We start from the raw sequence: 15,469 nt of genomic DNA on the forward strand, positions 1-15,469 counted from the left end.
ATTACTACTGCCTTAGTAATCGCCGATGGCTGATTGACAGCATCCATTACTAAGGTGGGGCTTAATGGTAGCCAATGAAAAGGCTAGCACTAACTCCTCATTATTACCCCGTTACCCACCGCCACCATGGGTACCATCCTGTACCCGACCATCTGTAGTGATGGACAGGTACTGGCACGACTGCATGCTGTTATTTTGCTGCACATGTGCAGGAACTAATTAGCATAGTCTCGCGAGAGTATGCACATTTTGAATACAGGAAGTATAGAATGTTATTCAACCTATACACGTGGATATCTGGACTTCCAGGACGCCGTTATCCATTAGAAGTAGTTCCATCTGGCATCTTGATACAATATCCTGTAATCGTTTTTGATTATACACACACTTGGTGAGTTTGTTATTCATTATTATTTTTTGTTTATTCGGACTGCTTATTGATGTACCAGTCCCTTAAAACTTATATAGTTCTATACATAAGCACCTAGGTGGTCTGATTGTGATTTAAAATTACACTGCTTTATTATACACAGATCCTTTTAAACTGTTTTTGTATTAATCACATTTTTTATTACTGTTGACTCTGTGAGTCCTTAAATACTCCTGTACTGCTGTGTTCACTATGCTTGAGAAAAGTCCTGCTGGACTGAAACGTCGCACGGGTGATTAAAAAGCTGACATATTTTGGAAGTGCTGTCTCCTCGTCTATTTTGTCTATCTGATATTGGGGACCACGGATCCGGTCCTATTGAGGCGTGCACCCACTTGTGGTCCAGTGCTGTGGTAATTTTCTGCTTTGGATATATCTGATCCCATCCACTTTGCACGGACTTATTTGGCCATTTGAGCTATCTTTCAAGCTTTTGAATATGGAATCGTCACCCACAGTATTTGCATATACGGATGATGATGTTGACAGGATCATGCAGGGTATTTCAGGTGATGTGTCTTTCCTTTGTGCCCCATCTGTTGACCATGTTAAAAGAAAATGGGAGATGGAGTCTAAGCGAGCGATTACCACCTATCTGCATTTGGTGACTTTGGGGGAATACTTTAAAGCGGATCGTATACCCCGGGGAATGAGATCAAGCTTGACACCCAACCTTTTTCCTAATAATGCGGACTTCTGCCAGCGCTTCCGTCAGATATCTAATAGATATTCCCGTGATATCATCCTACTTAACATAGAATTTTTGCAAATAGAATTACGGAGTGTCAATGCCCGGATTCTTGACCTCGATACATCATTGGCATCCTTGTTATCAACAGATGAGTTGCAGAAATACAAGGATGGTGCTAGGGAATCCTTTGGCAAATTTAGATCGCATCTGGAGAACACTAAAAGATTGAAATGGATACGTGATGTTGAAGATTATGCTGATGGGAGGATTTATAACTGGCAGAAGGAGCCCAGAAATACGACAGGGGCAATATATGGCAAGGGAGCCCCTCAGAACAGGAGACGCCTACAGTCTACATTTGGTGACCCCATGGAAGTTCCAGATTCTTTTTTAGGGGGAACCATGGACGCACAAGAAGAGGAGGGCGCAAACATAGGAGGAGGTACAAAACCAAGACCGGAGAGAACCAGACGTCAATGGCAGTCGGCACGTGGCAAGGAGAAGAAAGCCAATTAGAATCACTTGCGGTAAATATCTCCTCACGTCCTCTATCCGACACTGAGTTAAAGTTGTTGAACAAGGGACTGTCTTTTTGCCCCGCGTCTAAAATAGACTGGTTCCAGTTAGAACTAGATTTATATGCCTTTTTCCGCAGGATAAAATTGAAACATTTTTTTGGCACCCATAGTATGCCTCAGGGTAGTGGGGCACAATGTGAATTTGCGTTGAATAAAGCAGGGCTTTTTAAAAAATCAGTTTGGCAACCATATGTCTGTGAACCAATTATAGATGCATTTACAACTATAGTCAAACAAAAAGTAAACAAACTTCGTGATGAGTTGGGTGAATCGTCATTGTTTCACCCTAATTTAACCAGTGCCGAATTGAGTGCTTTGAAGGACCTGTCTGGTGACGTGTCCCTGACGATCAAACCGGCCGACAAAGGCGGGGCCTTGGTCGTCATGGATACGTCGCTATACTTGGATGAAATCAGAGGCCAAGTTCATGACATTAATGTATACACAAAGGTCTCGGGTGACCCCAAGTTCAGGATCCAAAATAGGATCACACATATTCTCTCACAGGCTTTGTCAGTAGGGATTATTGATAAAGAGTTGTCAGAATTCCTTGTCGTTACACATCCAGTTACTCCTGTCATCTACTGTCTTCCCAAGATCCATAAGTGTCTAAATAAACCCCCAGGACGTCCTATAGTTTCGGGGAGAGATTCTATCTTTAACCCTATAGCAATATTCTTGGATAAGATACTTAGAGTGTATGCCATTTCAGCGTCATCATATATACAGGATACATCTGATTTTATAGTGAAATTAACACACATTTCCCTGAGTAGTGAGATCATTTTGGTGTCTTTTGACGTCTGTAATTTATATACATCCATTAACCATAGCCGGGGTCTTAGTGTAGTGAAGGACGCCCTGGGGAGGTCAGAACACTCGGCTGAAGGCATACAATTTTTGATGGACCTCTTGGAGGTGATTCTCACAGAAAATTATTTTCTATTTGCTGACTCCTTCTATGTTCAGAGGAGGGGGACCGCCATGGGCTCGAATGTGGCTCCCACATATGCCAACATGTTCATGGCGGCCCTCGAGGAGCGCCACGTCTATGTATCCCACCACTTCAGCCATGTTCTGAGGTGGTGGAGGTACATAGACGATGTGTTCGTGATTTGGACCGGTAATACGTCACAATTGGAAGACTTTTTTGGGTTCCTTAATTCCATCGATGATGACATAAAATTTACGATGGAATCATCAACTACACACTTACATTTTTTGGATACCCTAGTTTATAGGGAGGGTGACAAGTTAATTACTGATCTTTACAACAAAGTGACTGATCGCAACAGTTTATTGCGATACGATAGTCAACATCCCCGCCGAATGGTACAGTCCTTACCTTTTAGTCAGATGTTAAGGGTTAAACGTATAGTGACTGAACCCCAACAACTTACACTACGTTTAGATGATATGAGTGACAAATTTGCCAGACGTAAATATCCTTTGTCCCTCTTACAAAAACAGAGGGACAGAGTTCAAACCATCACTAGGGAAGAATTGCTTATACCACATAGACGAGAATCATCTGATAGATTAACTTTTGTCTCTACATATTCAGATATTAGTAATAGAGTTTCTAGTATTATTCGCCAGGAGTGGCATATTTTTACAAATCTTACTAAATCTGGTCCTGAATTTGGTTGTCCTCCTAGGATGGCATTTAGACGACAAAAAAATCTAAGGGATCGTCTTGTTCATGCTGATGTCGGATCCTTTCAAATGAACCGCCAGTTGACTCTGGCTCCCAAAAAATTGGGATGTTTCCCGTGTCTTAATTGCGTCAATTGCAATAATATGATTAAAGGGAACACGTTGGTTCATCCGACTAATGGCAAGACTTACCCCATTAAACATTTTCTGACATGTGCATCATCTCATGTCATTTATGTTTTACAGTGTCCATGCAAGTTGCTATATGTGGGGGAGACTACCCAGGAATGTCGGGCTCGTCTTAATAAACATAGATCGACTATTAGAACTAAAAAATTGGATCTCCCAGTGTCCGCACATTTTGTATCAGCGGGGCATGTGGTCAGCGACCTTAAATTTTGGATCATTGACCATATTCCCCTACATCGTAGGGGTGGGGACAGGGTCTCCAGACTCAAACGGAGAGAACTTGAATGGATTTTCAAGTTAAATTGCCTTGCCCCACATGGTTTGAACATTGATTTTAAAGTCGGTGTTGTCACTTAAGTATGTCATATATTGTAACGTATTTTTCCCTTATGTACCTTGCTTGATTTTTTTATGCATCATCTCTTTTTATGTGAATTGAACACATTCTTAATGATGTCTTATTACTATATATACATATACATATTTTTTATTATTATTACAGATTCGATTTGTTGAATGGACTGCTTTCTCTGGTTTTCGGAATCCTGCGAATACATTTCTTCCTGTGGCGACCATATTTGTGAAACATGTGTGGCTAGATATAATAATTTTTTCCATACGTATGAGGCCAAGGGATATAAATATATATTGTCATTTTGGTGGGATTAGACACTTTTTGTGAGATTATGTGGGACATATACTCAATGATATTGGTTTACACACACACCCTGTCAGAATGTTTATACATTAGCATGTGTGTGCTGTTTTTTACAATTTAATACTGATTAGTATATCATTGTCCCTAACTCCTAGTTGTCCTACAGAGTATTCTCTCCCCCCCCCCCCCTTTTTAAATGATACTGACAATTTTTCCCTATTTTCCTCTAATGTTCGTCATTGCCACTTTCCAAAATGGCCGCCGTGCAGTCACTAGATGCACTGCACATGTGCAGGAACTAATTAGCATAGTCTCGCGAGAGTATGCACATTTTGAATACAGGAAGTATAGAATGTTATTCAACCTATACACGTGGATATCTGGACTTCCAGGACGCCGTTATCCATTAGAAGTAGTTCCATCTGGCATCTTGATACAATATCCTGTAATCGTTTTTGATTATACACACACTTGGTGAGTTTGTTATTCATTATTATTTTTTGTTTATTCGGACTGCTTATTGATGTACCAGTCCCTTAAAACTTATATAGTTCTATACATAAGCACCTAGGTGGTCTGATTGTGATTTAAAATTACACTGCTTTATTATACACAGATCCTTTTAAACTGTTTTTGTATTAATCACATTTTTTATTACTGTTGACTCTGTGAGTCCTTAAATACTCCTGTACTGCTGTGTTCACTATGCTTGAGAAAAGTCCTGCTGGACTGAAACGTCGCACGGGTGATTAAAAAGCTGACATATTTTGGAAGTGCTGTCTCCTCGTCTATTTTGTCTATCTGATATTGGGGACCACGGATCCGGTCCTATTGAGGCGTGCACCCACTTGTGGTCCAGTGCTGTGGTAATTTTCTGCTTTGGATATATCTGATCCCATCCACTTTGCACGGACTTATTTGGCCATTTGAGCTATCTTTCAAGCTTTTGAATATGGAATCGTCACCCACAGTATTTGCATATACGGATGATGATGTTGACAGGATCATGCAGGGTATTTCAGGTGATGTGTCTTTCCTTTGTGCCCCATCTGTTGACCATGTTAAAAGAAAATGGGAGATGGAGTCTAAGCGAGCGATTACCACCTATCTGCATTTGGTGACTTTGGGGGAATACTTTAAAGCGGATCGTATACCCCGGGGAATGAGATCAAGCTTGACACCCAACCTTTTTCCTAATAATGCGGACTTCTGCCAGCGCTTCCGTCAGATATCTAATAGATATTCCCGTGATATCATCCTACTTAACATAGAATTTTTGCAAATAGAATTACGGAGTGTCAATGCCCGGATTCTTGACCTCGATACATCATTGGCATCCTTGTTATCAACAGATGAGTTGCAGAAATACAAGGATGGTGCTAGGGAATCCTTTGGCAAATTTAGATCGCATCTGGAGAACACTAAAAGATTGAAATGGATACGTGATGTTGAAGATTATGCTGATGGGAGGATTTATAACTGGCAGAAGGAGCCCAGAAATACGACAGGGGCAATATATGGCAAGGGAGCCCCTCAGAACAGGAGACGCCTACAGTCTACATTTGGTGACCCCATGGAAGTTCCAGATTCTTTTTTAGGGGGAACCATGGACGCACAAGAAGAGGAGGGCGCAAACATAGGAGGAGGTACAAAACCAAGACCGGAGAGAACCAGACGTCAATGGCAGTCGGCACGTGGCAAGGAGAAGAAAGCCAATTAGAATCACTTGCGGTAAATATCTCCTCACGTCCTCTATCCGACACTGAGTTAAAGTTGTTGAACAAGGGACTGTCTTTTTGCCCCGCGTCTAAAATAGACTGGTTCCAGTTAGAACTAGATTTATATGCCTTTTTCCGCAGGATAAAATTGAAACATTTTTTTGGCACCCATAGTATGCCTCAGGGTAGTGGGGCACAATGTGAATTTGCGTTGAATAAAGCAGGGCTTTTTAAAAAATCAGTTTGGCAACCATATGTCTGTGAACCAATTATAGATGCATTTACAACTATAGTCAAACAAAAAGTAAACAAACTTCGTGATGAGTTGGGTGAATCGTCATTGTTTCACCCTAATTTAACCAGTGCCGAATTGAGTGCTTTGAAGGACCTGTCTGGTGACGTGTCCCTGACGATCAAACCGGCCGACAAAGGCGGGGCCTTGGTCGTCATGGATACGTCGCTATACTTGGATGAAATCAGAGGCCAAGTTCATGACATTAATGTATACACAAAGGTCTCGGGTGACCCCAAGTTCAGGATCCAAAATAGGATCACACATATTCTCTCACAGGCTTTGTCAGTAGGGATTATTGATAAAGAGTTGTCAGAATTCCTTGTCGTTACACATCCAGTTACTCCTGTCATCTACTGTCTTCCCAAGATCCATAAGTGTCTAAATAAACCCCCAGGACGTCCTATAGTTTCGGGGAGAGATTCTATCTTTAACCCTATAGCAATATTCTTGGATAAGATACTTAGAGTGTATGCCATTTCAGCGTCATCATATATACAGGATACATCTGATTTTATAGTGAAATTAACACACATTTCCCTGAGTAGTGAGATCATTTTGGTGTCTTTTGACGTCTGTAATTTATATACATCCATTAACCATAGCCGGGGTCTTAGTGTAGTGAAGGACGCCCTGGGGAGGTCAGAACACTCGGCTGAAGGCATACAATTTTTGATGGACCTCTTGGAGGTGATTCTCACAGAAAATTATTTTCTATTTGCTGACTCCTTCTATGTTCAGAGGAGGGGGACCGCCATGGGCTCGAATGTGGCTCCCACATATGCCAACATGTTCATGGCGGCCCTCGAGGAGCGCCACGTCTATGTATCCCACCACTTCAGCCATGTTCTGAGGTGGTGGAGGTACATAGACGATGTGTTCGTGATTTGGACCGGTAATACGTCACAATTGGAAGACTTTTTTGGGTTCCTTAATTCCATCGATGATGACATAAAATTTACGATGGAATCATCAACTACACACTTACATTTTTTGGATACCCTAGTTTATAGGGAGGGTGACAAGTTAATTACTGATCTTTACAACAAAGTGACTGATCGCAACAGTTTATTGCGATACGATAGTCAACATCCCCGCCGAATGGTACAGTCCTTACCTTTTAGTCAGATGTTAAGGGTTAAACGTATAGTGACTGAACCCCAACAACTTACACTACGTTTAGATGATATGAGTGACAAATTTGCCAGACGTAAATATCCTTTGTCCCTCTTACAAAAACAGAGGGACAGAGTTCAAACCATCACTAGGGAAGAATTGCTTATACCACATAGACGAGAATCATCTGATAGATTAACTTTTGTCTCTACATATTCAGATATTAGTAATAGAGTTTCTAGTATTATTCGCCAGGAGTGGCATATTTTTACAAATCTTACTAAATCTGGTCCTGAATTTGGTTGTCCTCCTAGGATGGCATTTAGACGACAAAAAAATCTAAGGGATCGTCTTGTTCATGCTGATGTCGGATCCTTTCAAATGAACCGCCAGTTGACTCTGGCTCCCAAAAAATTGGGATGTTTCCCGTGTCTTAATTGCGTCAATTGCAATAATATGATTAAAGGGAACACGTTGGTTCATCCGACTAATGGCAAGACTTACCCCATTAAACATTTTCTGACATGTGCATCATCTCATGTCATTTATGTTTTACAGTGTCCATGCAAGTTGCTATATGTGGGGGAGACTACCCAGGAATGTCGGGCTCGTCTTAATAAACATAGATCGACTATTAGAACTAAAAAATTGGATCTCCCAGTGTCCGCACATTTTGTATCAGCGGGGCATGTGGTCAGCGACCTTAAATTTTGGATCATTGACCATATTCCCCTACATCGTAGGGGTGGGGACAGGGTCTCCAGACTCAAACGGAGAGAACTTGAATGGATTTTCAAGTTAAATTGCCTTGCCCCACATGGTTTGAACATTGATTTTAAAGTCGGTGTTGTCACTTAAGTATGTCATATATTGTAACGTATTTTTCCCTTATGTACCTTGCTTGATTTTTTTATGCATCATCTCTTTTTATGTGAATTGAACACATTCTTAATGATGTCTTATTACTATATATACATATACATATTTTTTTATTATTATTACAGATTCGATTTGTTGAATGGACTGCTTTCTCTGGTTTTCGGAATCCTGCGAATACATTTCTTCCTGTGGCGACCATATTTGTGAAACATGTGTGGCTAGATATAATAATTTTTTCCATACGTATGAGGCCAAGGGATATAAATATATATTGTCATTTTGGTGGGATTAGACACTTTTTGTGAGATTATGTGGGACATATACTCAATGATATTGGTTTACACACACACCCTGTCAGAATGTTTATACATTAGCATGTGTGTGCTGTTTTTTACAATTTAATACTGATTAGTATATCATTGTCCCTAACTCCTAGTTGTCCTACAGAGTATTCTCTCCCCCCCCCCCTTTTTAAATGATACTGACAATTTTTCCCTATTTTCCTCTAATGTTCGTCATTGCCACTTTCCAAAATGGCCGCCGTGCAGTCACTAGATGCACTGCACATGTGCAGGAACTAATTAGCATAGTCTCGCGAGAGTATGCACATTTTGAATACAGGAAGTATAGAATGTTATTCAACCTATACACGTGGATATCTGGACTTCCAGGACGCCGTTATCCATTAGAAGTAGTTCCATCTGGCATCTTGATACAATATCCTGTAATCGTTTTTGATTATACACACACTTGGTGAGTTTGTTATTCATTATTATTTTTTGTTTATTCGGACTGCTTATTGATGTACCAGTCCCTTAAAACTTATATAGTTCTATACATAAGCACCTAGGTGGTCTGATTGTGATTTAAAATTACACTGCTTTATTATACACAGATCCTTTTAAACTGTTTTTGTATTAATCACATTTTTTATTACTGTTGACTCTGTGAGTCCTTAAATACTCCTGTACTGCTGTGTTCACTATGCTTGAGAAAAGTCCTGCTGGACTGAAACGTCGCACGGGTGATTAAAAAGCTGACATATTTTGGAAGTGCTGTCTCCTCGTCTATTTTGTCTATCTGATATTGGGGACCACGGATCCGGTCCTATTGAGGCGTGCACCCACTTGTGGTCCAGTGCTGTGGTAATTTTCTGCTTTGGTTATTTTTAGGCTGGGAAAGCCCAAAAACAGTGGGCCATCTCACCCTGCTATTGCTAGCCTGCTGATGCTATGATGTAGCTGGCTGGTTATGAAAAATGGGGGGGGACCACACAATGCTTTTTTCCATTTAAGAAAATAAATGACGTGGGGTACGCCAATTTTTCAGAACCAGACAGATACAACACAGCAGCAGCAGGCTAGCATTACCAGGGTGGGATGACCACTGTTTTGGCATTTCCAAGCCCAATAATATCAGCCTGTGGCCGCCCCACTACCCGGCCGTCACTACAGATGGTTGGGTACTGGATCCCGATACCCCTGGTGGCGGTGGGTATAGGGGTAATATTGGGAATTAGTGTTAGCCTCTGAGCTGGCTAACACTAAGCCCCGCCTAAATAATGGACGCTGTCAATCAGCCAGCGGCCATCACTAAGGCGGAAGTAATGAAGTTTAAAAGAAAATACAGAGACATAAAATAAATATTTTATTGTAATAAAAAAAACCTCATACAAACCTCATTAATAATTTAATTAAAAATAAAAAAAGCCGTCATCGAAGTAGTCTTTATACCCGATGTAGCCCAACATCCGAGCCTGTAAAAAAACACAAACACAAAAGAAAAAACATTAGTAACAAAGGAGGTAGGCTTAGATACAGGGCCCATGTATGATACTGTCTATTAGACCATGTATCTAAGCCTACCACAAGGTTGGGTTAGGGCCTGTTCACATCACCGTTCATTTCAGTTCCGGGGTTTCGTCTGAGGTTTCCGTCGGGTGAACCCCGCAACGGAAAGTAAAAGTGAAAGCACAGCTTCCGTTTCAGTCACCATTGATCTGAATGGTGACGGAAACATCGCTAATGGTTTCCGTTCGTCACCATTCCGGCAGGTTTCCGGTTTTCCGACGGAATCAATAGCGGAGTCTGTTTTACTATAGTAATAGGGGCCCGTGTATTTTATGACATAGGCCCCAGTTAGGCTGGATTCACACGAGCATGTTCGGTCCGTAAAGGACTCAACGTATTTCGGCAGCAAGTCCCAGACCAAACGCACTGCAGGGAGCTGGGCTCCTAGCATCATAGTTATGTATGACGCTAGGAGTCCCTGCCTCTCCGTGGAACTACTGTCCCGTACTGTAATCATGTTTTCAGTACGGGACAGTAGTTCCACGGAGAGGCAGGGACTCCTAGCGTCGTAAATAACTATGATGCTAGGAGCCCGGCTCCCTGCAGTGTGCGCTGTTATTGGTTTAATGACCATAAAAGAACTTACGGACTCTGTTTATAAGACGCTTTAGTTCATATTATATAAACCTGGAAAACGCCTTATGATTTATATGTTTTGTATGTACAGAGTGTTAGGTATGTTGGTAAACTCTCGTATTGTTTTGAACCTTTCAAACTGTTAATATTATGTATTCAGGATTAAAATTGGTTATTTATGTACATAACTTGTGTTTTATTTCTTAGGCTGATTTTGAGGCAGATTTTGCTCTGCCTGCACGCCGATTTTCGCTGCGTTTTTCGCCCGCGGCCATTGAGCACAGTGGGCAAAAAATGCAGCGAAATACGCTTTATCTGCCTTCTACTGATGTCAATGGGAGGTCAGAGACGTAAACGCCTGAAGATAGGGCATGTTGTTTCTCTTTCCCGCGAGACAATTTTTCCGCTCGCGGGAAAAAAATGCCTCCGCCTCCCATTTAAATCGATGGAAGGCATGTTCCGCCGTTCTTTGGCGCGTTTTCCGACGCGGTCACCGAGTCATAAAACTTGTCATAAAACTCTGTGTGAACTGACCCATATTGTGCAAAATGCAACACAGAGGGACTGTGCCCGGATGTTTTAGGATCCTAGCAATGCCCCAGCTGCACACTTCTGATTCATAACTAGTAAAATGTAACAATAATATACCAGACAGAAAACACAGGAGGCAGGAGGAAAATAAGAATATATTTTTAAAATAGTTTAGAAGTTCATAAGTGATAATTCCATAAGTGAATGCTAGAATACTATCAGGTGACATCTTCACGGTATCTCCAGCCCGGCAGATCTTATGTCACGGGCCTGTATACTGTTTGGTCTTTCTGATGTTTCTGATGATGAACATTTAGTGAAGTTGGTAATTCTCATCTTCTTATGAACTTCTGATGTTATTATATCTGGTGGAACTGTGGATGTTGTTCAGTTGTTCATTCCAATGTCTTGATGTTCCAGCAACAGAAAATTGCCCTAAGGAATCTGGATGGCCGAGCCGCTCCTTCTCTGCCGCTCCTCCTGACACATTTCGGAATCCACCATTTTCTGTGTGATGTAACTGAATCCACACTGGGCCAAGCTACCTTTATATGATGTCCTAAAGGTGCATTCATTCTCACATAGATATTTTCCCTTTCCTTGTCTTGTTCTGCCTCCATATCCTCCTCTTCTTCACTGATTTTATCCAGATCAAAGCAATTTTGGAATCTTCTTAATCCGAAGTTTTCTCGCTTGTCTGTATCTCCAATCTCCTCCTCTTCATTCTGTATGCCCTCTGCTTCCTCGCCAATCTCTACCTCCTCCTCCTCAGGTATGGTCTCCAGACTGGGACAAAATGAGACCTCTCCAAACTGAGAAGGCCGGAATGCTGGCTCTGCCTACTCAACCATCTTCCTCCATATCTCATCTGGGTATTCTTCCTCTTTCATCCTGACTCAATCAAAGTGCTCACCAACGCTACAACTACAACCATCAAGTGAGTATCTGCCAAGCAGCCCCTTATATAAGGTGAGTGATGTCATAATACCCGACCATTCCATGACATTGCGGCTAGCAACAGCAGTGATTTCAAGGGAAATGACAAGACTTTAAGCTAAATTAATTAATTAATTAATTAAGAGTATTTTAACTTTAAATTATCCACCCCAGCCACTAAATCCTGAACTTAAAGGAAATACATCATACATGATATTTTTATTTTACTAATTAAAACTAATTATTGAAAAATACTTTATTTCAAGTCTTTTTTTTTCCTGATTGTTATTTTTTTTATTAGCTTAATCATTTTTAGGGTCAGCCATCTTGGCTGAGCTGCTGCTCTGAGCTGTGACAGCAAATTTGAGATGAAAAAACATTGTAATGTGTAGACCAGAGGGGAATATTCATTCAGTTTTTAAGAAGTCGTTATCAAGGTCAAAATATTTGGGAACCAGGAAGGGGAGGGCTCAGGCACATCTGCTGGAAGAAAGGACGTCCGGATTGTACTAGGGCTACACTTTCCCAGTGAACCTTCACAAACTCCAAAAAAGTCAAGGCGTAATAGGGGCCAGTAAATAGCACAATACGCTGCAATACATAGGTATTGCAGTGTATTGTAACCCCAATCAAACGATTGTTTGTACAAGTCTCCTAGCGGGACTAAAAAAAAAGTAAAAAAAACAGTTAAATAACATTTTTAATAATGTACAAAAAAAAATACAAAATAATCAAAGTAAAAAAAACACTTTTTCCCATTTTTCGACTAATATAATATATGAAAACAAAAAAATTAAACGTAAATGGTATCGAAAAAGTTCAAACTATTAAATTATCACGTTATTTAACCCCTTCCCGACATTTGACGTATCCATACGCAAAAGTCGGGTAGGGGAAGTATAGAACGGGCTCACGGAGTGAACCCGCTTCATATGATACCGGTGTCGGCTGTTTGTTACAGCCGACACTTCAGAGTAACAAGCGGGATCGCGCTCAAGCGCGATCCCGCTCATTTAACTCGTTAAATGCCGCGGTCAATAGCAACCGCAGCATTTAAATTGTTAGAAAGAGGGGGGTGACCCCATCTTACAGCTCATCACACAACCCCCCCCCCCCCCGCAGCGCAATCGCGGGGGAGCGATGGTTGCTTTGGCTGCCTGGGGGCCTCATGTCCGCCATCTTTGTGCTCCTATTAATATTGTGTCAGAATCACGATATACTGCAATACATTAGTATTGCAGTATATCGTGCAAGCGATCTAAAGATCGCTGGTTGAAGTCCCCAAGGGGGACTATTAAAAAAATAAAAAATTTGTAAGATAAATGTTTTTTAAATGTAAATAAAAAAAAAATTCAAAGTGATTTTGACATTTTTTTAATGTGTAGTTTGAGCTCATCTCTTATTTTTTGGCAGGAATTAATACAATGTAGGTATGAAAAATTAAATTTTTATGTTTTTTTTCACAAATGAGTTTTGTATAGGACAAAAGTTTCATCTACAGTACAAGAAACGAAGTAAATGCACCCTGACATTTTTGTTATCTCTATCTTTAAACACACACGACACCTATTTTGGGGTCACCTTTTTTTCTCAGTATGGGGTATTTCAGAGGGAAAATGTTGTTCAGGAATTATGCGGCAGATGTTACTGCCCTATGCAGTGCCCTCCCCTTCTGGACTCCCAAAGATAAGGGCCTTGAGAACCTTCTTCCAGAATCGGATGAATCGGTCACATTTTCCTGTATACCTGGCCAACACAAATGCATCATACCATGCAGTTTGGGTGAGGCGGACTTAGCGTCTTGTACCATGTTTCGGTCTTACGCATGGCACCGTAGGGCTTAATGACTTGATGGGATAAGTCCACCCCACCCATGAAGCAGTTGTAGTCCACTATGCAGCCAGGCTTGGTGATTGAGGCGATCGATCCAAAAACACAGCGATGACATCAGTGTCAGCGTAAATCTATCATAGTGGAAGGATTTGCACGTCTTCCTTGTTTTGGATCCACTCCTGAAGTTTGGCTTGCAAACACTGAAGTATAATACTGACCAAAACACAACTGAGTGAATGAGGCTTTACTTGACTTTTTTCATTTAGAAGAGGGTAAAAAAAGAGCACAAGCAGGAAAGCCTCATAAATTGAACAGATGTTGTCAAGGTGGGATTTGAACTTTAAACCCCAGCACTGAAAGGTGATGCTCTAACCACTAAGCTATAGTTTCAGCCAATCATAGAGCTGGCTTTTTGATATATTTTAATGAGCAGGTGGAAAAAGAAGGACCGCAACTGTATTTCACTAACATTCTATTCAATGCTCCATTTTACTTCTGCCTTTCTGTAGGACAACTCTTTTCAGCAGGGGTGCTTGCATTTCTATACTATACAAACAAACAATCTACCCTTATGCTGTATACACAAATATTGCTGCCATATACTGCACACACAATTCATATCCCTATACATTCTTCTTGTTTCCGTTCTGCTAGGTGCTGCCAAGCCTACCATATGATCTAATGAGGATCCATTCTCCTCTCCCCTGCAAAAGCACACGATTGATGATGTGTAAGAGTGTATGAAATGGGAGTGCTGCTACTGGCTTGAAAAAGAATAGAGGCCAGTCATCCTCTAGGACAAAAAGACAAAACTGAGAAGTGGACACTGCCACGTTTGTAATGGCAATGTACAATGTACAATGCCCATGAACAATCTCCCTTCCCACATCCACTAGTACCACATCCCACATCCACATGCACCATGAGAAGGTTGTTCTGCCTGCTTGTGCCAGTTACTGCATGTCTCCTAAATATAAACTCATAGGTTGATTGGTGCCTATTGAATTGACTGTAGAGTGCGTGAGATTTTGATATTTTTTTAACGTGTAGTTTGAGCTCATCTGTTATTTTTTTGCAGGAATTAATACAATATAGGTATGAAAAATTACATTTTTATGGTTTTTTTTCACAAATGAGTTTTGTATAGGACAAACGTTTCATCTACAGTACAATAAACGAAGTAAATGCACCCTGACATTTTTGTTATCTCTATCTTTAAACACACACGACACCTATTTTGGGGTCTCCTTTTTTTCTCAGTATGGGGTATTTCAGAGGGAAAATGTTGTTCAGGAATTATGCGGCAGATGTTACTGCCCTATGCAGTGCCCTCCCCTTCTGGATTCCCAAAGATAAGGGCCTTGAGAACCTTCTTCCAGAATCGGATGAATCGGTCACATTTTCCTGTATACCTGGCCAACACAAATGCATCATACCATGCAGTTTGGGTGAGGCGGCCTTAGCGTCTTGTACCATGTTTCGGTCTTACGCATGGCACCGTAGGGCTTAATGACTTGATGGGATAAGTCCACCCCA

General features: G+C 41.0%; 1 long non-coding RNA gene across 3 annotated transcripts; it reads left to right on the forward strand.

Moving 5' to 3' along the window:
* Positions 1-215: 215 nt before the first annotated feature.
* On the forward strand, positions 216-15,118 carry LOC142749938 (uncharacterized). Of its 3 annotated transcripts, none has more exons than XR_012882512.1 (7): positions 216-391; positions 1,270-1,648; positions 4,047-4,676; positions 8,333-8,960; positions 11,585-11,729; positions 11,937-12,101; positions 14,588-15,118. It is a non-coding gene; the product is annotated as an uncharacterized LOC142749938 (long non-coding RNA). The 3 variants fall into 3 exon arrangements; XR_012882513.1 differs by lacking the exon at positions 1,270-1,648 and adding an exon at positions 5,555-5,933; XR_012882511.1 differs by lacking the exon at positions 1,270-1,648.
* The last annotated feature ends 351 nt before the right edge of the window (positions 15,119-15,469 follow it).

The sequence above is a fragment of the Rhinoderma darwinii genome, chromosome 3 (assembly GCF_050947455.1).
Source record: "Rhinoderma darwinii isolate aRhiDar2 chromosome 3, aRhiDar2.hap1, whole genome shotgun sequence".
Classification (NCBI taxonomy): domain Eukaryota; kingdom Metazoa; phylum Chordata; class Amphibia; order Anura; family Rhinodermatidae; genus Rhinoderma; species Rhinoderma darwinii.